At 40.1% G+C, this 26,588-nt stretch overlaps 1 non-coding gene across 1 annotated transcript; it reads left to right on the forward strand.

Moving 5' to 3' along the window:
• Positions 1 to 18,292: 18,292 nt before the first annotated feature.
• LOC112793432 (small nucleolar RNA R71) lies at positions 18,293 to 18,400 on the forward strand. The gene has a single exon (XR_003198123.1). It is a non-coding gene; the product is annotated as a small nucleolar RNA R71 (small nucleolar RNA).
• The last annotated feature ends 8,188 nt before the right edge of the window (positions 18,401 to 26,588 follow it).

Genomic DNA, 26,588 nt, shown 5'->3' on the forward strand with positions numbered 1-26,588 from the left:
TTCATCATTTTGACTAAGCTTATTAATGCAATATTGTGATTAAGAAATTTTTTTAAATTTCCGTAGTTAATCTCTTTTTCAATCAAGATAAATCCTGTTATGCACAAAGGGTCAACTAGGTTCCTGATGGACGAAATTGTGATTCCTTTGTTATTGTATTTTGTAAAATTCATTGCTTTTTCAACTATGTGTGGACACAACTCCGTTCAACTTAACCAGCAAGTGTACTGGGTCATCCAAGTAATACCTTACGTGAGTAAGGGTCGATCCCACAGAGATTGTTGGTATGAAACAAGCTATGGTCACCTTGTAAATCTCAGTTAGGAAGATCAAATGGTTTTGGGTTTCGAAAATTAATAATAAATAGAAAATAAAAGGGATAGAAATACTTATGTAAATCAATAGTGGGAATTTCAGATAAGTGTGTGAAGATGCTGTGCTGCTCTCGTATCTCTATTTTCTTATTACATTCATCCAATCCTTCCTACTCCTTTCCATGGCAAGCTGTATGTAGGGCATCACCGTTATCAATGGCTACATCCCATCCTCTCAGTGAAAACGTTCCTATGCTCTGTCACAGCACGGCTAATCATCTGTCGGTTCTCAATCAGGTTGGAATAGAATCCCTTGATTCTTTTGCGCTTGTCATCACGCCCAGCCTTCAGGAGTTTGAAGCTCGTCACAGTCATTCAATCCCGGAATCCTACTCGGAATACCATAGACAAGGTTTAGAATTTCCGGATCCTCATGAATGCCGCCATCTATCTAGCTTATACCACGAAGATTCTGTTGGGGAATCTAAGAGATATGCGCCCGGCCTAGAGTAGAACGGAAGTGGTTGTCCATCACGCACGTTCATAGGTGAGAATGATGATGAGTGTCACGGATCATCACATTCATCAAAGTTAAGTATAACGTATATCTTGGAATAAGGATATAAGAGAATTGAATAGAAAGTAATAATAATTATATTGAAACTTGAGGTACAGCAGAGCTCCACACCCTTAATCTATGGTGTGCAGAAACTCCACTGTTGAAAACACATAAGTAAAAGGTTCAGGCATGGCCGAATGGCCAGCCCCTTGAATCGTGATCAATAGCCTCCTAAGATGAAGAGTAAAACAAAACTGAGACCAAAGATGTCTAATACAATAGTAACTTATCCTATTTATACTAGACTAGCTACTAGGGTTTACATGAGTAAGTAATTGATGCATAAATCCACTTCCGGGGCCCACTTGGTGTATGTTTGGGCTGAGTTTGATCTATCCACGAGCTGAGGCTTTTCTTGGAGTTGAACGCCAAGTTATAACGTGTTTTGGGCGTTCAACTCCGGATCATGACGTGTTTCTGGCGTTTAACTCCAGACAGCAGCATGTACTTGGCGTTCAACACCACTTTACGTCATCAATTCCCGAATAAAGTATGGACTGTTATATATTGCTGAAAAGCTCTGGATATCTAATTTCCAACGCCGTTGAGAGCGCGCCATTTGGAGTTCTGTAGCTCTAGAAAATCCATTTTGAGTGCAGGAATGTCAGATTCCAACAGCATCAGCAGTCCTTTTGTCAGCCTTTTTTCAGAGTTTTGCTCAAGTCCCTCAATTTCAGCCAGAAATTACCTGAAATCACAGAAAAACACACAAACTCATAGTAAAGTCCAGAAATGTGAATTTAACATAAAAACTAATGAAAACATCCCTAAAAGTAGCTTGAACTTACTAAAAACTACCTAAAAACAATGCCAAAAAGCGTATAAATTATCCGCTCATCACAACACCAAACTTAAATTGTTGCTTGTCCCCAAGCAACTGAAAATCAATTAGGATAAAAAGAAGAGAATATACTATAAATTCCAAAATATCAATGAATATTAATTCTAATTAGATGAGCGGGACTTGTAGCTTTTTGCTTCTGAACAGTTTTGGCATCTCACTTTTTTCTTTGAAGTTTAGAATGATTGGCTTCTCTAGGAACTTAGAATTTTGGATAGTGTTATTGACTTTCCTAGTTAAGCATGTTGATTCTTGAACACAGCTACTTATGAGTCTTGGCCGTGGCCCTAAGCATTTTGTTTTCCAGTATTACCACCGGATACATAAATGCCACAGACACATGACTGGGTGAACCTTTTCAGATTGTGACTCAGTTTTGCTAGAGTCCCCAGTTAGAGGTGTCCAGAGCTCTTAAGCACACTCTTTTTGCTTTGGATCACGACTTTAACCACTCAGTCTCAAGCTTTTCACTTGGACCTTCATGACACAAGCACATGGTTAGGGACAGCTTGGTTTAGCCGCTTAGGCCTGGAACTATTTCCTTGGGCCCTCCTATCCATTGATGCTCAAAGCCTTTGATCCTTTTTACCCTTGCCTTTTGGTTTTAAGGGCTATTGGCTTTTTCTGCTTGCTTTTTCTTTTTCTTTCTATTTTTTTTCGCCATTTTTTTTCGCACAAGCTTTTGTTTTTCACTGCTTTTTCTTACTTCAAGAATCAATTTCATGATTTTTCAGATTATCAATAACATTTCTCTTTGTTCATTCTTTCAAGAGCCAACAATTTTAACATTCATAAACAATAAGATCAAAAATATGCACTGTTCAAGCATTCATTCAGAAGACAAAAAGTATTGTCACCACATCAATATAATTAAATTAAATTCAAGGATAAATTCAAAATTCATGTACTTCTTGTTCTTTTGAATTAAAACATTTTTCATTTAAGAGAGGTGAAGGATTTCATGGAATTTATTCATAGCTTTAAGACATAGTTACTGCATACTAATGATCATGAAATAAAGACACAAAACATAGATAAACACAACATAAAAACCGAAAAGCAGAAAGAAATAAGAACAAGGAATGAATCCACCTTAGTGGCGTCTTCTTCTTCTTGAAGGACCAACAATGTCCTTAAGCTCTTCTATGTCCCTTCCTTGCCTTTGTTGCTCCTCCCTCATTGCTCTTTGGTCTTCTCTTATTTCATGGAGAATGATGGAGTGCTCATGATGTTCCACCCTTAATTGTTCCACATTGTAGCTCAAATCTTCTAAGGAAGTGTTGAGTTATTCCCAATAGTTGTTGGGAGGAAAGTGCATCCCTTGAGGCATCTCAGAGATTTCTTGATGATGAGCTTCCTCATGCATCTCTTGAGAACCGTGAAGGGTCTCTCTTGCTTGCTCCATCCTCTTCTTGGTGATGGGCTTATCCTCTTCAATGGAGATGTCTCCTTCTATGATAACTCCAGCTGAGTAACATAAATGGCAAATAAGGTGAGGAAAAGCTAGCCTTGCCATGGTAGAGGGCTTGTCGGCTATTTTGTAGATTTCATTGGAGATGACCTCATGGACTTCTACTTCCTCTCCAATCATGATGCTATGAATCATGATGGCCTGATCCACAGTAACTTCAGATCGGTTGCTAGTGGGAATGATGGAGCGTTGAATGAACTCAAACCATCCTCTAGCCACAGGCTTGAGATCCAGTCTTCTTAGTTGAACTGGCTTGTCTTTGGAGTCTCTTTTCCATTGAGCTCCTTCCACACATATGTCCATTAGGACTTGGTCCAACCTTTGATTAAAGTTGACCCTTCTAGTGTAGGGGCGTTCATCTCCTTGCATCATGGGCAAATGAAAAGCCAACCTCACATTTTCCGGACTAAAATCTAAGTATTTCCCCCGAACCATTGTGAGATAATTCTTTGGATTCGGGTTCATACTTTGATCATGGTTCCTAGTGATCCATGAATTGGCATAGAACTCTTGAACCATTAAGATTCCGACTTGTTGCATGGGGTTGGTTAGGACTTCGCAACCTCTTCTTCGGATTTCATGTCGGATCTCTGGATACTCATTTTTCTTGAGCTTGAAAGGGACCTCAAGGATCACCTTCTTCTTTGCCACAACATCATAGAAGTGGTCTTGATGGCTTTTGGAGATGAATCTTTCCATCTCCCATGACTCGGAGGTGGAAGCTTTTGTCTTCCCTTTTCCTTTTCCGGCCTTAGGTGCCATTTGATGGTAGTGGAAAACAAAAAAGATTGTGCTTTGACCACACACCAAACTTAAAATATTGCTCGTCCTCGAGCAATAGAAGAAAGAAGAGAAGAAGAAGAAGAAGAGAATATGGTAGAGAGGGAGAGATGTGGGTTCGGCCATTTAGGGTGGGAATGGGTGGGAAAATGGTTTTGAATTTTGGAAGGTATGTGGGGTTTATGGGGAAGAGTGGATGGATTTGAGTGGTGAATGGGGTGATTGGGAAGAGGAATTGAGGTGATTGGTGAAGAGTGTTGGGAAGTGTGACATGGGGAATACAAATCACAAAAATAGGATTAGGAGGTAAGGTGGGAATATAGTAGGTGGGGATCCTGTGGGGTCCACAGATTCTGAGGAGATCCTGTGGGGCCACAGATCCTGAGGAGTCAAGGAATTCCATCCCTGCACCAAATAGGCATGTAAAATGCCTTTGCATACCATTCTGGCGTTTAAACGCCCATTGGTGCACGTTCTGGGCGTTCAACGCCCATGTAAAGCATGTTTCTGGCGTTGAACGCCAGTTTCATGCTTGTTACTGGCGTTCAGCGCCAGCTTTTCCTCTTAGGCACATTCCTGGCGTTCAGCACCAGAATGTTGCTTGTTTCTGGCATTCAGCGCCAGAATGATGCTCTGTTCTGGCGTTGAACGCCGGCCAGATGCATCTTACTGGCGTTGAACGCCAACCTGTGCTTCCTCCAGGGTGTGATTTTTTTCTTCTGCTGTTTTTGATTCTGTTTTTAATTTTTATGATTTTTTTGTGACTCCTCATGATCATGTACCTAATAAAACACAAAATAAAAATAATATAAAATAAAAATTAGATAAAGAAAATTGGGTTGCCTCCCAACAAGCGCTTCTTTAATGTCAATAGCTTGACAGTGGCTCTCATGGAGCCACAAGGTGATCAGGTCAATGTTGTATAGTCCCAACACCAAACTTGGAGTTTGGATATGGGATCTTAACACCAAACTTAGAGTTTGGTTGTGGCCTCACAACACCAAACTTAGAGTTTGACTGTGGAGGCTCTTTTTGACTCTGAACTGAGAGAAGCTCTTCATGCTTACTCTCTTTTGTCACAGAGGGATGGCCTTGTGCCTTAAACACAAGGTAGTCCCCATTCAATTGAAGGACTAATTCACCTCTATTGACATCTATCACAGCTTCTGCTGTGGCTAGGAAAGGTCTTCCAAGGATGATGCATTCATCCTCTTCCTTCCTAGTGTCTAGGATTATGAAATCAGCAGGGATGTAAATGCCTTCAACCTTTACTAACATGTCCTCCACTATTTCATAAGCTTGTCTCAATGACTTGTCTGCCAATTGTAATGAGAACAAGGCAGGTTGTACCTCAATGATCCCCAGCTTCTCCATTACAGAGAGTGGCATAAGATTTATCCCTTACCCCATATCACATAGAGCCTTTTCAAAGGTCATGGTGCCTATGGTACAAGGTATTAAGAACTTGCCAGGATCTTGTTTCTTTTGAGGTAGAGTTTGCTGAATCCATGTATCTAGGTCATTAATGAGCAAGGGAGGTTCACTTTCCCAAGTCTCATTACCAAACAACTTGGCATTCAACTTTATGATAGCTCCTAAATATTGAGCAACTTGCTCTTCAGTCACATCTTCATCTTCTTCAGAGGAAGAATAGTCTTCAGAGCTCATGAATGGCAGAAGGAGATTTAATGGAATCTCTATGGTCTCTGTATGAGCCTCAGATTCCTTTGGATCCTTAATAGGAAACTCCTTCTTGCTTGAAGGACGTCCCAGGAGGTCTTCCTCACTAGGATTTTCGTCCTCCTCCTCCCTTGTGCATTCGGCCATATTGATTATATCAATGGCCTTGCATTCTCCTTTTGGATTCTCTTCTGTATTGCTAGGGAGAATACTGGGAGGAGTTTCAATAACTTTCTTACTCAGCTGGCCCACTTGTGCCTCCAGATTTCTGATGGAGGATCTTGTTTCATTCATGAAACTGAAAGTGGCCTTTGACAGATCAGAGACTAGATTGGCTAAATTAGAAGTGTTTTGTTCAGAATTCTCTGTCTGTTGCTGAGAAGATGATGGATATGGCTTGCTATTGTTAAGCCTATTGCGTACACCATTGTTAAAGCCTTGTTGAGGCTTTTGTTGATCCTTCCATGAGAAATTTGGATGATTTCTCCATGATGAGTTATAGGTGTTTCCATAAGTTCACCCATGTAATTAACCTCTGCCATGGCAGGGTTCTCAGGATCATAAGCTTCTTCAGAAGCTGCCTCTTTAGTACTGTTGGATGCATGTTGCCATCCATTCAGACTTTGAGAGATCATGTTGACCTGTTGAGTCAACACTTTGTTCTGAGCCAATATGGCATTCAGAGCATCAATTTCAAGAACTCCTTTCTTCTGAGGTATCCCATTATTCACGGAATTCCTCTCAGAGGTGTACATGAATTGGTTGTTTGCAACCATGTCAATGAGTTCTTGAGCCTCTTCAGGCGTTTTCTTTAGGTGAATGGATCCACCTGCAGAATGGTCCAATGACATTTTCGAAAATTCAGATAGACCATAATAGAATATATCTAATATGGTCCATTCTGAAAACATGTCAGATGGACATCTTTTGGTCAGCTGCTTGTATCTTTCCCAAGCTTCATAGAGGGATTCACCATCTTTTTGAAGGTTTGAACATCCACTCTCAGCTTGCTCAGCTTTTGAGGAGGAAAGAATTTATCCAAGAAGGCAGTAACCAGCTTATCCCATGAGTCCAGGCTATCCTTGGGTTGTGAATCCAACCATATTCTAGCTCTGTCTCTTACAGCAAAGGGGAAAAGCATGAGTCTGTAGACTTCAGGATCAACTCCATTCGTCTTTACAGTCTCACAGATCTGCAAGAACTCAGTCAAAAACTGGTAAGTATCTTCAGATGGAAGTCCATAAAACTTGCAGTTTTGTTGCATTAAGGCAACTAGCTGAGGTTTCAGCTCAAAGTTATTGGCTCCAATGGCAGGAATAGAGATGCTTCTTCCATCAAATTTGGACGTTGGCTTTGTGAAGTCACCAAGCATTCTCCTTGCATTATTATTATTTTCGGCTGCCATCTCCTTCTCTTGTTCAAAAATTTCTGAAAGGTTGTTTCTGGATTGTTGTAATTTAGCTTCTCTTAATTTTCTCTTCAGAGTCCTTTCAGGTTCTGGATCAATTTCAACAAGAGTGCCTTTATCCTTGTTCTTGCTCATATGAAAGAGAGAAGAAAACAAGAAAAGAAAGAGGAATCCTCTATGTCACAGTATAGAGATTCCTTTATGTTAGTAGAAAAAGAAAAGAGAAAAGAAAGTAGAAGAGGGGATTCGGATATTAGGTGGAGAGGGGTGAAGAGAAGTGTTAGTAATTAAATAATTAAGTAGAATAAGAATAGAGAGGGAGAATTTCGAAATCAATTTTGAAAAAGAGGTTAGTAATTTTCGAAAATTGGAGATAAGATAAGATTAAAATTAAAATTTAAAACAAAAGAATTTTTGAAAAAAAGATGAGATATTTTCAAAAAATTAGAGAGGGAAAAGTAGTTAGTTGGTTTTGAAAAAGATATGAAACAAACAAGAAGTCAAAGAGTTAGTTGAAAAAGAAATTAAAATCAAAATTTTAAAAAGATAAGAAGATAAGAAGTTAGATAAGATATTTTGAAATCAAATTTTGAAAAAGATAAAATTTTTGAAAAAAGATAAGATAAAAGATTAAAAGATTTAATTTTTAAAATGACTTAACTAACAAGAAACTACAAGATAAGATTCTAGAATTTAAAGTTTGAGCCTTTCTTAACAAGAAAGTAACAAACTTCAAATTTTTGAACCAATCACATTAATTGTTAGCTTAATTTTCAAAAATATGATATAAAGATAAGAAAAAGATTTTGAAAATATTTTGAAAAAGATTTTTGAAATTTTCGAAAAAATAGAAAAAATGAAAAAGATATAATTTTTGAAAAAGATTTTGAAAAGATAAGATTTTTAAAATTGAAATTTTGACTTGACTTGTAAGAAACCACTAATTTTGAAAATTTTTGACCAAGTCAACCCAAAATTTCGAAAATTTGGAGGGAAATAAGGAAAAGATATTTTTTTGATTTTTGAAATTTTTAAGAAGAGAGAAAAACACAATCATGACCCAAAACATGAAAATTTTGGATCAAAACACTTAATGCATGCAAGAACACTATGAATGTCAAGATGAACACCAAGAACACTTTGAAGATCATGATGAACATCAAGAACATAATTTTTTAAAAATTTTTTGATGCAAAGAAAACATGCAAGACACCAAACTTAGAAATTTTTAATGCATAGATTCTAACAAACAAAAAATGCACATGAAAACAACAAACAACACAAAACAAGAAATCATCAAGATCTAATAAGAAGACTTTGTCAAGAACAACTTGAAGATCATGAAGAACACTATGAATGCATGAGATTTTCGAAAAAATGTAATGAAAATTTTAAAAGCATGCAATTGACACCAAACTTAAAAATTAACACAAGACTCAAACAAGAAACACAAAATATTTTTGAGTTTTATGATTTTCTAATTTTTTTATATTTTTATTTTAATTTTTTTCGAAAAACATGGTTAGAAAAACGAAAAAGAAAAGAAAAATTTTGAAAAAGTTTTTGAAAAGAAAATTACCTAATCTGAGCAATAAGATGAACCGTCAGTTGTCCATACTCGAACAATCCCCGGCAACGGCGCCAAAAACTTGATGGACGAAAATGTGATTCCTTTGTTATTGTATTTTGTAAAATTCATTGCTTTTTCAACTATGTATGGACACAACTCCGTTCAACTTAACCAGCAAGTGTATTGGGTCATCCAAGTAATACCTTACGTGAGTAAGGGTCGATCCCACAGAGATTGTTGGTATGAAGCAAGCTATGGTCACCTTGTAAATCTCAGTTAGGCAGATCAAATGGTTTTGGGTTTCGAAAATTAATAATAAATAGAAAATAAAAGGGATAGAAATACTTATGTAAATCAATAGTGGGAATTTCAGATAAGTGTGTGAAGATGCTGTGCTCCTCTCGTATCTCTATTTTCTTATTACATTCATCCAATCCTTCCTACTCCTTTCCATGGCAAGCTGTATGTAGGGTATCACTGTTGTCAATGGCTACATCCCATCCTCTCAGTGAAAATGTTTCTATGCTCTGTCACAGCACGGCTAATCATCTGTCGGTTCTCAATCAGGTTGGAATAGAATCCCTTGATTCTTTTGCGCTTGTCATCACGCCCAGCCTTCAGGAGTTTGAAGCTCGTCACAGTCATTCAATCCCGGAATCCTACTCGGAATATCATAGACAAGGTTTAGACTCTCCGGATCCTCATGAATGCCGCCATCTATCTAGCTTATACCACGAAGATTCTGTTGGGGAATCTAAGAGATATGCGCCCGGCCTAGAGTAGAACAGAAGTGGTTGTCAATCATGCACGTTCATAGGTGAGAATGATGATGAGTGTCACGGATCATCACATTCATCAAAGTTAAGTATAACGTATATCTTGGAATAAGGATAGAAGAGAATTGAATAGAAAGTAATAATAATTGTATTGAAACTTGAGGTACAGCAGAGCTCCACACCCTTAATCTATGGTGTGCAGAAACTCCACTGTTGAAAACACATAAGTAAAAGGTTCAGGCATGGCCGAATGGCCAGCCCCCTGAATCGTGATTAATAGCCTCCTAAGATGAAGAGTAAAACAAAACTGAGACCAAAGATGTCTAATACAATAGTAACTTATCCTATTTATACTAGACTAGCTACTAGGGTTTACATGAGTAAGTAATTGATGCATAAATCCACTTCCGGGGCCCACTTGGTGTATGTTTTGGCTGAGCTTGATCTATCCACGAGCTGGGGCTTTTCTTGGAGTTGAACGCCAAGTTATAACGTGTTTTGGGCGTTCAACTCCGGATCATGACGTGTTTCTGGCGTTTAACTCCAGACAGCAGCATGTACTTGGCGTTCAACGCCACTTTACGTCATCAATTCCCGAATAAAGTATGGACTATTATATATTGCTAGAAAGCTCTGGATGTCTACTTTCCAACTCCTTTGAGAGCGCGCCATTTGGAGTTTTGTAGCTCCAGAAAATCCATTTCGAGTGCAGGAATGTCAGATTCCAACAGCATCAGCAGTCCTTTTGTCAGCCTTTTTTCAGAGTTTTGCTCAAGTCCCTCAATTTCAGCCAGAAATTACCTGAAATCACAAAAAAACACACAAACTCATAGTAAAGTCCAGAAATGTGAATTTAACATAAAAACTAATGAAAACATCCCTAAAAGTAGCTTGAACTTACTAAAAACTACCTAAAAACAATGCCAAAAAGCGTATAAATTATCCACTCATCAGTTCCCAACAATCCAAAATAATTTTCCAAATCACAACCAAAAGGCTAAAACAACTATATAGAGAAAATCCAACTGAAATATGCAATATATCCAATCTAAGGTACAAAATGAGACAACTAAAGTAAAAGAGAGCAACAACTAAGATAAAAGTATGAAAGTATCCACAATAGCAAATATATACAATAATCCCAAAAGAGTGCGAAATAAAGCAAAATAAGATAACTAAGTAATAGTGTCCGAAAATGTTCACTAAATTTACCAACATTGACCTCCCCACACTTAAGATCAAGCATCGTCCTCGATGCTAGTGCTCAGGCTTGGAATGGGGGTCAATGGTCGCATCTGGCTGCGGTTGGGGCTCAGGCTGGGTCACTGGCTCTTTGAGAGGCTGCTGTGTCTTCCTGTGTACCTTGTGTCTATGAGGGTGCCCCTGCTGAGCCGGCTCCTCCACATGCTCTTCCACATGCTCCTCCTCATCGGATGCCGAAGAGTTGGGAAGAGGTGGTAGTTCAATGACCTGTGCTGCGAATGCCTAGTCCACTCGGTCTAAGCGTCACATAATACGGCGCTTACTGTGCTCCATGAAACAGAATAGACGCTGAACCAGAAGATAGGTCGGCTCGGGTGCTGGTGGTGGTGGTAAAGGTACTGCTGCTGCCGAAGAAGAGGGTCCTGCTGCCTCTACTGCTGCTCTGGCTCGAGACCGGCACCTGGATGGGGGATTCTCGTGCACCCACGAACCCCAAAGAATAACAGCCTCCTTATCGTCCTTGTCTGGGGGTGGTGGTAACACATCATCGTCCCTCCATGGGGCGCCTGCTAACTCAATCATCTGAGTGACCAATGTGAGAAATGGTAGTAGGCCCCTGATATGTGCTCGCTACATGCATCTCCTGATCAACCGGGGATATAACAAAGTATAAGAACAAAATAGAAAAGATCACAACACAAGAGTGGAGGAGCAAGATGTAATAACAAGGAATTGAATGGAAGAAGTAGATGAACGCAAAGATTAAAATCTAGATCTAGAAATTCTACCTAAACCTAATCCTAATTCTAGAGAAAAGTGAGAGCTTCTCTCTCTAAAACTAAACTAAAACTTCCTAGATGAATGAATTCCCTCAAATGAATGAATGATGCCTTCCCCTTCAATCATTGGTTCCTTTTATCTTTTCCCGCCAAAAACTCAGCTCCAAATGGGGTTAGAAACCCTCCAAAATTTGCCAGGCACGAGTTTTACTAAAAGGGTCACGTGCGGCCTTCGGCGTGTACGCGCACAGTGTGCGTACGTGCACAGTGCGCGTATGCGTCCATGGAGCATTTCGCAATCCACGCAGAGGCGCACAGTACGCGCGCGCGTCAATGGGTGTTTTCCAAATCTTTGACTTTTCATGATTTCTCCACTTTGTATGCTTTCTCTTCACTCCTTTGATCCATTCCTAGCCCTTTCAATCTGAAATCACTAACAAACACATCAAGGCATCTATTGGAATCAAAGGGAGATTAAAATCATCAAGTTAAAGGCCTAAAAAGCATATTTTCACATCTAAGTACAAATAAGGAAATAATAAAAAAATTATGCTATTTCATTGAATAAATGTGAGGAAAGGTCAACAAAATGCTCTAAATTTAACAAAAGATAAACCCTACAACTGGGGTTTATCAGTGGGCTAGGGTTAGGTTTGGTGATGGGTGTGGTAAGTGGGAGGGAAATTTGATTTTGAAGTAGGTAGAGGTTGGTGGGAGTTATGATGTTTTTGGGAAAGTGATATGGATGTGATTAGTCTAGGATTTATAGGGAATAGTATATGGGGAAAGGTGAAAAGAAGAGAGAAGAAGTGGGGTAGGTAAATATGCTATGGGACCCGCTGGTCCTGAGAGGCTAGGGAATTCATAGTCCCTGCCCTCTGCTTTGGCGTTTGAATGCCCAGGATCTGCTCCCTGGTTGGCGTTCAACGCCAGCAACACTCCATCCAGAATGTTCTGTTTTCATTGCTGAACATTTTTGTCTCTGTTCTGACTGTTGCACATGATAATGAACCTAAAGAAAAATCTTAAAGAAAAACAAAATTAAGGAAATAGAAATAATTAATTAGGGTTGGGTTTCCTCCCAACAAGCACTTCTTTAACGTCATTAGTTTGACGGTTAGCTCCTTACCGAGGTGAGTATGGGCTCAAAATTTTGCCCCTTATAGTGAACTTGCTACCTGTCTTCTCATGAATGAGCTCCATATGCTCTAGAGACAGGATATGACTCACTGTATGTGGTATGACTGGTTTCTTAGTGAAGACAACTCTCATGCCAGGTGAGAGGCTTTCAGTGGGGACTTTCTTGTCCCTCCAGCCTTTAGGTACTTTCTTCCTAGTACCTTTGTTCTCAGTGCTTGTTAATGGCTGCCCAATACCAAACTTAGAATTGATGTTTGGGGACTTAGTGGTGCGCGAAATTGTGATCACTACAACTTCACACAACTAACCAGCAAGTGCACTGGGTCGTCCAAGTAATACCTTACGCGAGTAAGGGTCGATCCCACGGAGATTGTTGGTATGAAGCAAGCTATGGTCACCTTGTAAATCTTAGTCAGGCAGACTCAAATGGATATGGTGATGAACGAAAATAACATAAAAGATAAAGATAGAGATACTTATGTAATTCATTGGTAGGAACTTCAGATAAGCGCATGAAGATGCCTTCCCTTCCGTCTCTCTGCTTTCCTACTGTCTTCATCCAATCCTTCTTACTCCTTTCCATGGCAAGCTTGTGTAGGGTTTCACCGTTGTCAATGGCTACCTCCCATCCTCTCAGTGAAAGCGATTGCATATACTCTGTCACAGCATAGCGGAATTCATCTGTCGGTTCTCAATCAGGCCGGAATAGAATCCAGTGATTCTTTTGCGTCTGTCACTAACGCCCCGCCCTCAGGAGTTTGAAGCACGTCACAGTCATTCAATCATTGAATCATACTCAGAATACCACAGACAAGGTTTAGACCTTCCGGATTCTCTTGAATGCCGCCATCAGTTCCAGCCTATACCACGAAGATTCCGATTAAAGAATCCAAGAGATATTCACCCAATCGAAGGTAGAACAGAGGTGGTTGTCAGTCACCTTGTTCATAGGTGAGAATGATGATGAGTGTCACGGATCATCACATTCATCAAGTTGAAGAACAAGTGATATCTTAGAACAAGAACAAGCGGAATTGAATGGAAGAACAATAGTAATTGCATTAATACTCGAGGTACAGCATAGCTCCACACCTTAATCTATGGTGTGTAGAAACTCCACCGTTGAAAATACATAAGAACAAAAGTGATCATTGGTTTCGGCCCCAGTGGGGGAACCAGAAGAACCAAGATGAAAATACAATAGTAAAAGGTCCTACTTATAGAAAACTAGTAGCCTAAGGTTTACAGAAATGAGTAAATGACATAAAAATCCACTTCCGGGCCCACTTGGTGTGTGCTTGGGCTGAGCAATGGAGCATTTTCGTGTAGAGACTCTTCTTGGAGTTAAACACCAGCTTTTATGCCAGTTTGGGCGTTTAACTCCCATTTAGGTGCCAGTTCCGGCGTTTAACGCTGGAATTTCTGAGGGTGACTTTGAACGCCGGTTTGGGCCATCAAATCTTGGGCAAAGTATGGACTATCATATATTGCTGGAAAGCCCAGGATGTCTACTTTCCAATGCCGTTGAGAGCGCGCCAATTGGGCTTCTGTAGCTCCAGAAAATCCACTTCGAATGCAGGGAGGTCAGAATCTAACAGCATCTGCAGTCCTTTTCAGTCTCTCAATCAGATTTTTGCTCAGGTCCCTCAATTTCAGCCAGAAAATACCTGAAATCACAGAAAAACACACAAACTCATAGTAAAGTCCAGAAAAGTGAATTTTAAGTAAAAACTAATAAAAATATACTAAGAACTCAACTAAAACTACCAAAAACATACTAAAAACAATGCCAAAAAAGGTACAAATTATCCGCTCATCACAACACCAAACTTAAATTGTTGCTTGTCCCCAAGCAACTGAAAATCAAATAAGATAAAAAGAAGAGAATATACTATAGACTCCAAATTATCAATGAAACATAGCTCCAAATTAGATGAGCGGGACTAGTAGCTTTTTGCCTCCGAACAGTTTTGGCATCTCACTTTATCCTTTGAAATTCAGAATGATTGGCTTCTTTAGGAACTCAGAATCCAGATAGTGTTATTGATTCTCCTAGTTAAGTATGATGATTCTTGAACACAGCTACTTATTGAGTCTTGGCCGTGGCCCAAAGCACTCTGTCTTCCAGTATTACCACCGGATACATACATGCCACAGACACATAATTGGGTGAACCTTTTTAGATTGTGACTCAGCTTTGCTAGAGTCCCCAATTAGAGGTGTCCAGGGTTCTTAAGCACACTCGTTTTGCCTTGGATCACAACTTTATTTCTTTCTTTTTCTTTTTCTCCCCCTTTTTTCTTTTTTTTTGTATTCACTGCTTTTTCTTGCTTCAAGAATCATTTTTATGATTTTTCAGATCCTCAGTAACATGTCTCCTTTTTCCTCATTCTTTCAAGAGCCAACAATTTTAACATTCATGAACAACAAATTCAAAAGACATATGCACTGTTCAAGCATACATTCAGAAAACAAAAAGTATTGTCACCACATCAAACTAATTAAGCTAGTTTTAAAGATGAATTTGAAATCCTGTACTTCTTGTTCTTTTGTGATAAAAACAGTTTTCATTTAAGAAAGGTGATGGATTCATAGGACATTCATAACTTTAAGGCATAGACACTAAGACACTAATGATCACAAGACACAAACATGGACAAACATAAGCATGAAAATTTCGAAAAACAAGAAAATAAAGAACAGGGAGATTAAAGAACGGGTCCACCTTAGTGATGGCGGCTTGTTCTTCTTCTTGAAGATCCTATGGAGTGCTTGAGCTCCTCAATGTCTCTTCCTTGTCTTTGTTGCTCCTCTCTCATGATTCTTTGATCTTCTCTAATTTCATGGAGGAGGATGGAATGTTCTTGGTGCTCCACCCTTAGTTGTCCCATGTTGGAACTCAATTCTCCTAGGGAGGTGTTGATTTGCTCCCAATAGTTTTGTGGAGGAAAGTGCATCCCTTGAGGCATCTCAGGGATTTCATGATGAGTGGGGTCTCATCCTTTTCTTAGTGATGGGCTTGAGGTCATGCCTTCTCAGTTGAACCGGCTTCCCTCTTGAATCTCTCTTTTATTGAACGCCCTCTTCACAAATGTCTATGAGGACTTGGTCCAACCTTTGATCAAAGTTGACCCTTCTTCAAGGCCACAACTTCATAGAAGTGGTCTTGATGCACCCTTGAGATGAATCCTTCCATCTCCCATGACTCGGAGGTGAAAGCTTTTGCCTTCCCTTTCCTCTTTCTAGAGGTTTCTCCGGCCTTGGATGCCATAAATGGTTATGGAAAAACGAAAAGCAACGCTTTTACCACACCAAACTTAAAAAGTTTGCTCGTCCTCGAGCAAAAGAAGAAAGAAGAGAGTAGAAGAAGAAGAAATGGAGGAGAGGGAGATGGCTTTGTGGTTCGGCCAAAAGGGGAAAAAGTAGTGTTTAGGGTGTGTGAAAATGAAGGAGTGAAGATGATAGTGGGATTTGATAGGTGGGGGGGTTTTTGGGAGAGAGGTGTTGAGGTGATTGGTGAATGGGTGAAGAAGAGAGAGGGTGGTGGGGTTGGTGGGGATCCTGTGGGGTCCACAGATCCTTAGGTGTCAAGGAAAAGTCATCCCTGCACCAAATGGCATTCAAAAACACGTTTTGAGCCAATTCTGGCGTTAAACGCCGGGCTGGTGCCCATTTCTGGTGTTTAACGCCAGCTTCTTGCCCCTTTCTGGCGTTTAACGCCAGTCTGGTGCCCCTTTCTGGCGTTAAACGCCCAGAATGGTGCCAGACTGGGCGTTAAACGCCCAACAGCTAACCTTACTGGCGTTTAAACGCCAGTAGGTGCGTCCTCCAGGGTGTGCTGTTTTTCTTCCTGTTTTTCATTCTGTTTTTGCTTTTTTCATGGATTTTGTGACTTCTTATGATCATCAACCTACAAAAGACATAAAATAACAAAAGAAAATAGTTAATTATAAAACATTGGGTTGCCTCCCAACAAGCGCTTCTTTAATGTCATTAGCTTGACAGAGGACTCTCATGGAGCCTCACAGATACTCAGAGCTATGTTGGAACCTCTCAACACCAAACTTAGAGTTTGAATGTGGGGGTTCAACACCAAACTTAGAGTTTGGTTGTGGCCTCCCAACACCAAACTTAGAGTTTGACTGTGGGGGCTCTGTTTGACTCTGATTTGAGAGAAGCTCTTCATGCTTCCTCTCCATGGTGACAGAGGGATATCCTTGAGCCTTAAACACAAGGGATTCTTCATTCACTTGAATGATCAGTTTACCTCCATCAACATCAATCACAGCCTTTGCTGTGGCTAGGAAGGGTCTGCCAAGGATGATAGATTCATCCATGCACTTCCCAGTCTCTAGGACTATGAAATCAGTAGGGATGTAATGGTCTTCAACCTTAACCAGAACATCCTCTACAAGTCCATAGGCTTGTTTTCTTGAGTTGTCTGCCATCTCTAGTGAGATTTTTGCAGCTTGCACCTCAAAGATCCCTAACTTCTCCATTACAGAGAGAGGCATGAGGTTTACACTTGACCCTAAGTCACACAAGGCCTTCTTGAAGGTCATGGTGCCTATGGTACAAGGTATTGAAAACTTTCCAGGGTCCTGTCTCTTTTGAGGCAGTTTCTGCCTAGACAAGTCATTCAGTTCTTTGGTGAGCAAAGGGGGTTCATCCTCCCAAGTCTCATTTCCAAATAACTTGTCATTTAGCTTCATGATTGCTCCAAGGTATTTAGCAACTTACTCTTCAGTGACATACTCATCCTCTTCAGAGGAAGAATACTCATCAGAGCTCATGAATGGCAGAAGTGAGTCCAATGGAATCTCTATGGTCTCATTTTGAGCCTCAGATTCCCATGGTTCCTCATTGGGGAACTCATTGGAGGTCAGTGCACGCCCATTGAGGTGTTCCTCAGTGGCGTTCACTTCTTCTCTTTCCTCTCCAAATTCGGCCATGTTGATGGCCTTGCACTCTCCTTTTGAATTTTCTTCTGTATTGCTTGGAAGAGTACTTGGAGGGAGATCAGTAATTTTCTTGCTCAGCTGACCCACTTGTCCTTCCAAGTTTCTAATGGAGGACCTTGTTTCAGTCATGAAACTTTGAGTGGTTTTGATTAGATCAGAGACCATGGTTGCTAAGTCAGAGGTATTCTGCTTAGAGCTCTCTGTCTGTTGCTGAGAAGATGATGGAAAAGGTTTGCTACTGCTAAACCTATTTCTTCCACCATTATTGTTATTGAAACCTTGTTGAGGTCTCTGTTGATCCTTCCATGAGCGATTTGGATGATTCCTCCATGAAGGATTGTAGGTGTTTCCATAGGGTTCTCCCATGTAATTCACCTCTTCCATTGAAGGGTTCTCAGGGTCATAAGCTTCTTCCTCAGATGAAGCTTCCTTAGTACTGCTTGGTGCATTTTGCATTCCAGACAGACTTTGAGAAATCATATTGACTTGTTGAGTCAATATTTTGTTCTGAGCCAATATGGCATTCAGAGTGTCAATCTCAAGAACTCCTTTCTTCTGACTAGTCCCATTGTTCACAGGATTTCTTTCAGAAGGGTACATGAATTGGTTATTTGCAACCATTTCAATTAGTTCTTGAGCTTCTGCAGGCGTCTTCTTCAGATGAAGAGATCCTCCAGCAGAGCTATCCAAAGACATCTTGGATAGTTCAGAGAGACCATCATAGAAAATACCTATGATGCTCCATTCAGAAAGCATGTCAGAAGGACATTTTCTGATTAATTGTTTGTAGCTTTCCCAAGCTTCATAGAGGGATTCACCATCCTTCTGTCTGAAGGTTTGGACTTCCACTCTAAGCTTACTCAATTTTTGAGGTGGAAAGAACTTTGCCAAGAAGGCATTGACTAGCTTTTCCCAAGAGTCCAGGCTTTCTTTAGGTTGAGAGTCCAACCATATCCTAGCTCTGTCTCTTACAGCAAAAGGGAATAGCATAAGTCTGTAGACCTCAGGGTCAACCCCATTAGTCTTAACAGTGTCACAGATTTGCAAGAATTCAGCTAAAAACTGATGAGGATCTTCCAATGGAAGTCCATGGAACTTGCAATTCTGTTGCATTAGAGAAACTAATTGAGGCTTAAGCTCAAAGTTGTTTGCTCCAATGGCAGGGATAGAGATGCTTCTCCCATAGAAATCGGGAGTAGGTGCAGTAAAGTCACCCAGCACCTTCCTTGCATTGTTGGCATTGTTGTTGTTTTCGGCTGCCATGTGTTCTTCTTCCTTGAAGAATTCGTTTAGGTCCTCTACAAAGAGTTGTGCCTTAGCTTCTCTTAGCTTTCGTTTCAAGGTCCTCTCAGGTTCAGGGTCAGCCTCAATAAGAATGCCTTTGTCTTTGCTCCTGCTCATATAAGAGAGAAGAGAACAAGAAATGTGGAATCCTCTATGTCACAGTATAGAGATTCCTTAAAGTGTCAGAGGAGAAAAAATAGAGGGCAGAAGTAGAAAATTCGAACTCATCAAAGGAGATAGAGTTCGAATTTTGCATTAAGAAGTAGTGTTAGTCATAAATAGAAGGATGTGAGAAGAGAGGAAGAAGTTTTCGAAAATTAAGTTAAAAGATTTTGAAAACATTTTGAAAAACACTTAATTGATTTTCGAAAATGAGAGTGGAAAAGAAATCAAGTGATTTTTGAAAAAGATTTTGAAATTAGAAATAAAAAAGATTTGATTGAAAACTATTTTGAAAAAGATGTGATTAAAAAGATTTGATTGAAAAGTTATGGTTTTAAAAAGATATGATTGAAAAGATATGATTTGAAAACAATTTTAAAAAGATTTGATTTTAAAAATTAATGACTTGCCTAACAAGAAAAGATATGATTCAAACATTAAACCTTTCTCAACAGAAAAGGCAACATACTTAAAATGTTCAATCAAATTATTAATTGTTAGTAAGTATCTTTGAAAAAGGAAAGAAATTGATTTTGAAAACATTTGATTGAAAAGATTTGATTTGAAAAAAGATTTGATTTTGAAAAACTTTGAAAACTTGAAAAAAATTTGAATTGAAAACAAAATCTTCCCCCTTGTGCCATCCTGGCGTTAAACGCCCAGAATGGTGCACATTCTGGCGTTTAACGCCCAAAATACTACCCTTTTGGGCGTTAAACGCCAGTCTGTCCTTCTTCACTGGGCGTTTTGAACGCCCAGCTTTTTCTGTGCAATTCCTCTGCTGTATGTTCTGAATCTTCAATTCTCTGTATTATTGACTTGAGAAGACACAAATTAAAAATATTTTTGGATTTTTTTATAATCAAAATGCAACTACAATCAAATAATAATGCATGCAAGACACCAAACTTAGCAGTTTGTATACTACTGACACTAATGAGAATGCATATGAGACACACAAAACACTCAAGTCAAGAGAATTTAAAGATTAGAGTAAGAAATCATCAAGAACATCTTGAAGATCACTAAGACACATGAATGAATGCATGCAATTGACACCAAACTTAAAATGAGACACTAGACTTAAAAAGAAACATAAAAATATTTTTGGTTTTTTATGATTTTGCAATTTTTTTGGATTTTTTGAAAATTAGGTGGGAAAAGAAAATAAAGGTATCAAAATTCTTAATGAGAATTCCAGGAATCATGCAGTGTTAGTCTAAAGCTTTAGTCTAAAGAAATTAGACATGGCTAGCCAAGCTTCAGCAGAACATTGCATTCAAGAGCTAAATTGATGAAGATCAATCAGCTTTGGTGATGATAAAAACATCACCTTGAAACACTAGAATTCATTCTTAAGAACTCTGAAGAAAAAATACCTAATCTAAGCAACAAGATGAACCGTTAGTTGTCCAAACTGAACAATCCCCGGCAACGGCGCCAAAAACTTGGTGCGCGAAATTGTGATCACTACAACTTCACACAACTAACCAGCAAGTGCACTGGGTCGTCCAAGTAATACCTTACGCGAGTAAGGGTCGATCCCACGGAGATTGTTGGTATGAAGCAAGCTATGGTCACCTTGTAAATCTTAGTCAGGCAGACTCAAATGGATATGGTGATGAACGAAAATAACATAAAAGATAAAGATAGAGATACTTATGTAATTCATTGGTAGGAACTTCAGATAAGCGCATGAAGATGCCTTCCCTTCCGTCTCTCTGCTTTCCTACTGTCTTCATCCAATCCTTCTTACTCCTTTCCATGGCAAGCTTGTGTAGGGTTTCACCGTTGTCAATGGCTACCTCCCATCCTCTCAGTGAAAGCGATTGCATATACTCTGTCACAGCATAGCGGAATTCATCTGTCGCTTCTCAATCAGGCCGGAATAGAATCCAGTGATTCTTTTGCGTCTGTCACTAACGCCCCGCCCTCAGGAGTTTGAAGCACGTCACAGTCATTCAATCATTGAATCCTACTCAGAATACCACAGACAAGGTTTAGACCTTCCGGATTCTCTTGAATGCCGCCATCAGTTCCAGCCTATACCACGAAGATTCCGATTAAAGAATCCAAGAGATATTCACCCAATCGAAGGTAGAACAGAGGTGGTTGTCAGTCACCTTGTTCATAGGTGAGAATGATGATGAGTGTCACGGATCATCACATTCATCAAGTTGAAGAACAAGTGATATCTTAGAACAAGAACAAGCGGAATTGAATGGAAGAACAATAGTAATTGCATTAATACTCGAGGTACAGCAGAGCTCCACACCTTAATCTATGGTGTGTAGAAACTCCACCATTGAAAATACATAAGAACAAAAGTGATCATTGGTTTCGGCCCCAGAGGGGGAACCAGAAGAACCAAGATGAAAATACAATAGTAAAAGGTCCTACTTATAGAAAACTAGTAGCCTAAGGTTTACAGAAATGAGTAAATGACATAAAAATCCACTTCCGGGCCCACTTGGTGTGTGCTTGGGCTGAGCAATGGAGCATTTTCGTGTAGAGACTCTTCTTGGAGTTAAACACCAGCTTTTATGCCAGTTTGGGCGTTTAACTCCCATTTAGGTGCCAGTTCCGGCGTTTAACGCTGGAATTTCTGAGGGTGACTTTGAACGCCGGTTTGGGCCATCAAATCTTGGGCAAAGTATGGACTATCATATATTGCTGGAAAGCCCAGGATGTCTACTTTCCAATGCCGTTGAGAGCGCGCCAATTGGGCTTCTGTAGCTCCAGAAAATCCACTTCGAGTGCAGGGAGGTCAGAATCCAACAGCATCTGCAGTCCTTTTCAGTCTCTGAATCAGATTTTTGCTCAGGTCCCTCAATTTCAGCCAGAAAATACCTGAAATCATAGAAAAACACACAAACTCATTGTAAAGTCCATAAAAGTGAATTTTAACTAAAAACTAATAAAAATATACTAAGAACTCAACTAAAACTACCAAAAACATACTAAAAACAATGCCAAAAAAGGTACAAATTATCCGCTCATCACTTAGCAAAGCTCTACACTGAAAGATAGGTTGAAACACTAAGTGTTGCACAATTATCTCTCTTTTTTCAGAGGGAGAGTTAGGGTAGGACATCTTGAACAAAATGTAGTCCTATCCTAGTTGAAAAACCATTTCTCCCTTTGCCACATTAATCATGACATTTTCAGTTGCTAGGAAAAGTCTTCCGAGGATGATAGATTCATTCTCATCATTGCATAGGTGACAGATGAGATGAAGAAAAGCTCACCTTGCTTTGGTGGAAGGCTTCTCAGCTATCTTGTACAGTTCTTAAGGAATCACCTCATGTACTTCCACCTCACTTCCAATCATGATACAATGGATCATGATGGCTCTTTCAATGGTTGCTTCTGATCGATTGCTAGTAGGGATGATAGAGCGTTGGATGAATTTCAACCATACTCTAGCCACGGGCTTGAGGTCAATCCTTCTAAGTTGAATGGACATGCCTTGGGAATTCTTTTTCTACTATGCTCCTTCCACACAGATGTCTAAGAGCACTTGGTCAAGTCTTTGATCAAATTTAACTCTTCTAGTGTAGGAATGTGGATCTCCTTGCACCAAAGGCAAGTTGAACGCCAACCTCACACTTTCTAGAATAAAATCTAAGATTCTCCCTCGGACCATGGTGCTCCAATTCTTAGGATTTGGGTTCACACTAATGTCATGGTTTTTCGTGATCCATGCATTAGCATAGAACTCTTGCACAATTAGAATCCCAACCTCTTAGATGGGATTGGTTAGGACTTCCCAACCTCTTCTCCGGATCTCTCTCCGGATCTCTGGATACTCATTCTTCTTAAGTCTAAAAGGGACCTCAGGGATCACCTTCTTCTCTGCCACCACTTCATAAAAGTGGTCGTGGTGGGCTTTGGTGATGAATCTCTCCATCTCCTAAGATTCAGAGGTGGCGGCTATGGCCTTTCCTTTCCTCTTTCTAGAAGATTCTCCAACCTTGGGTGCCATAAGTGGTAATGGAAAGCAAAAAGCAATGCTTTTCCCACACCAAACTTAAAAGCTTTGCTCGTCCTCGAGCAAAATTGAAAAAAAAGAGAAGAATGGAGTAAAAGAAAAAGAAAATAGATGAAGATAAAGGGAGAGAGTGATTTCGGCCAAGGGGACTTTATGTGTATGAATGGTGTGTATATGAAGGGTTAGAATGAAGGGTATTTATAGGGGTGGGCTAGGGTTAGGTTTGGTCATGGGTGGGGTAAGTGGGAGAGAAATTTGATTTTGAAGTGGGTGGGAGTTGGTGGGAGTTATGATGGTTTTGGAGAAGTGATATGGATGTGATTGGTCTAAGGTTTATAGAAAAGAGTGTATGAGAAAGTGTGAAAAGAAGAGAGAATAAGTGGGGTAGGTAAATATGCTGTGGGACCCACTAGTCCTGAGAGGTTAGGAAATTCAGATTTCTTGCCCTCTGCTTTGGCGTTATGAACACCCAAGGTCTACTCCCTGGCTGGCATTCAACGCCAGCAACACTCCATCCAGAGTGTTTTATTTCCATTGCTGAACATTTTTATCTCTATTCTGACTGCTGCACATGATCATGAACCTAAAGAAAGAACTTAAGAAAAACAAAATTAAGGAAATGGACATAATTAATTTGGGTTGGGTTGCCTCCCAACAAGCGCTTCTTTAACATCATTACCTTGACGGTTAGTTCCTTACGGAGGTGAGTATGAGCTCAGAATTTTTCCCCTTACAGTGAACTTGATACCTGTCTTCTCATGAATGAGCTCCACATGCTCTAGAGACAGGATACGACTCACTGTATGTGGTATGACTGGTTTCTTGGTGAAGACAACTCTCATACCAGGTGAGAGGCCTTCAGTGGGGACTTTCTTGTCCTTCCAACCTTTAGGTACTTTCTTCCTAGTACCTTTGTTCTCAATGCTTGTTAATGGCTGCCCAACACCAAACTTAGAATTGATGTTTGGGAGCTTAGCAAAGCTCTTCGCTGAAAGAGAAGGTTAGAACACTAAGTGTGCACAGTTATCTTTTTTTTTTTCAGAAGAAGAGTTAGGGTAGGACATCTTGAACAAGATGTAGTCCTCTCCTAGTTGGAAAACCATTTCTCCCTTTGCCACATTAATCATGGCACTTGCAGTTGTTAGGAAAGGTCTTCTGAGGATGATAGATTCATCCTCATCCTCTCCTATATCCAAGACTATGAAGTTTGCAGGGATGTAGTAGTCTTTAACTTTCACCAAGACATCCTCTATTAAGCCATTTGACCTCTTCATTGACTTGTCTGCCATCTCTAATGAGATGTTTGTAGCTTGTACCTTAAAGATTTCCAACTTCTCCATTACAAAGAGTGGCATGAGGTTTATGCTTGACCCTAGGTCACACAGAGCTTTCTCAAAGGTCATGGTGCCTATGGTGAAAGGGATGAGGAAGCGTCCGGGATCCGGAAGCTTCTGAGGCAACTTCTGTTGAACCAAAGCATTTAGCTCTTTGGTAAGCATTTAAAGGCTTTGTACCAAATAACTTGGTATTCAGTTTTATGAGAACTCCTAGGTACCGAGCAACTTGCTCTTCCCTAGTATTCTCATCCTCATCAGAGGATGACTAGTCATCAAAACTCATGCACTGCAGGAGTGCATGCAAAGGAATCTCTATGGTCTCTACATGAGCCTTGGCTTCCTTTAGTTCTTGTATGTAGATAACTTCAGTAGGTAAGGAACATTTGGCAGGTGTGCCATCATTGGCGTTCAACACTAGCTCTGGTGGCTATTTGGGCGTTGAACGCCCATCATGTGTGCCTTTAACGCCAGTTTTCTTACCTTTTTGGGCGTTGAACACCCAGCAGAGGTGTCCTTGCTGGTGTTCAACACCAGCTTCCCTATCTATTTGGGTGTTGAACGCCCAGTGAAGGCTTCCTTACTGGCGTTCAGCGCTAGCTCTGCTGCCAGGATGGGCGTTGAATGCCCAGTGAGGGCTTCCTCACTAGCATTTAGCGCCAGGCTCTTAAGCCATTTTGGGCATTGAACGCCTAGTGAGATCTTCCTCACTCACGTTCAATGCTTTTCCAGTCTCTCCAGATTCAGCCTCAGCCTTTGTGGTGATGGTCTTGCACTCTTCTCTTGGGTTCACCTCAGTGTTATTAGGAAGAGTGTCAGGAGGAGTCTCAGGGATCCTCTTGCTCAACTGACCAACTTGTACCTCCAAGTTTCATATGGAATACCTTGTTTCAGTTATGAAACTATGAGTGGTCTTAGAGAGGTTGGAGACTATAGTAACTAAGTCAGTGATGAGCAGATATTTTATATGCTTTTTGGATTCATTTTCATTTAGTTTTTAGTGTGTTTTGTTTAGATTTTATTTAGTTTTTATAGGTTTTAGTGTTAAATTCAAATTTTTTATTCTACTATGAGTTTTTATGTTTTTGTACAATTTCAGGTAATTTCTGGCTGAAATTGAGGAGCTGGAGCAAAAGTCTGATTCAGAGACAGAGAAAGCATTGCAGATATTGTCTGGATCTAACCTCCTTGCACTCGGAAGAGCTTTTCTGGAGCTTCAGAAGTTCAAATGAAGCGTTTTCAACATCTACGGAAAGCTAACTTTTAGAGCTTTTGAGCAATGTATAATAGTTCATACTTTGCTTCAGATTAGAAGGCCCAAAACTGGCGTCCAACGCCAGCTTCCTGCCCCCTTCCAGGCGTCTAGCGCCCAAAGAGCAGAGCCCAGCATTCAAATGCCCAGAGAGGACCCCCGAGCCAGCGTTCAACACCTTAGAGGCCTCCTAGAACGTGGATCTCATCAAAGCTCAGCCCAAACACTCACCAAGTTGGCCCCAAAAATGTTTTACCCTTACTAGTCATTAGTTTAGAATTTAAAGTAGAAGATCACACTTTGTTACTGATCTTGGCCCATCATTCAGCATAGTTTCATTTACCACATTGTATTTTCTTTTCAGAACGAGTTTCTAAACCTCCTAGGTTGAGGGAAGGAGCCTTGCTGAGTCCTATGAATTAATAAAAGTATTACTGTTTCTTCTTCAATTCGTGTTTGATTTATTTCTAAGATATATACTCGTTCTACAATATAGTGAATAGGATGACCAGTGACGATCAGCTCTGTTCATCATACTAAGACAAACGTGCATGACAACCACCCATGTCTACTTGGGTTCGTGTGAATACGTGATTGTAAAGCGCAAATCGCCAGCTTGATTATACATCTATCAGACGGCAAATCCATGACTTCGTTGGGGACTTCTTGAGACACCAGTTCAGAAGATTTTTGGGGAGATTAGGTTCTCTGTGGTAGAGGCTAGAACCCAAAGAAGCATCATTCTCTGATTCGGAAGATTTGACCATGTTTGTGGTGTTTTGAGTAGGATCGCCAAGAGAATGAACTGCTAGAGCTTCACCCTCTGTCAGATTGGATGACCACGGCCAATGGCGTTTGATCTGAAGCAGAGAAGATTGATGACACGGCCCATGGCATTGATCACATACAGCCTGCCATAGAAGAGATCACTCACAAGAAAAGAAGACAGTACTGCCAGAGTTAATTCAGAAAGACAAATGATGAGCGGATAATTTATACACTTTTTGGCATTATTTTAGGTAG

The sequence above is a fragment of the Arachis hypogaea genome, chromosome 3, assembly GCF_003086295.3.
Source record: "Arachis hypogaea cultivar Tifrunner chromosome 3, arahy.Tifrunner.gnm2.J5K5, whole genome shotgun sequence".
NCBI classification, from domain to species: Eukaryota; Viridiplantae; Streptophyta; class Magnoliopsida; order Fabales; family Fabaceae; genus Arachis; species Arachis hypogaea.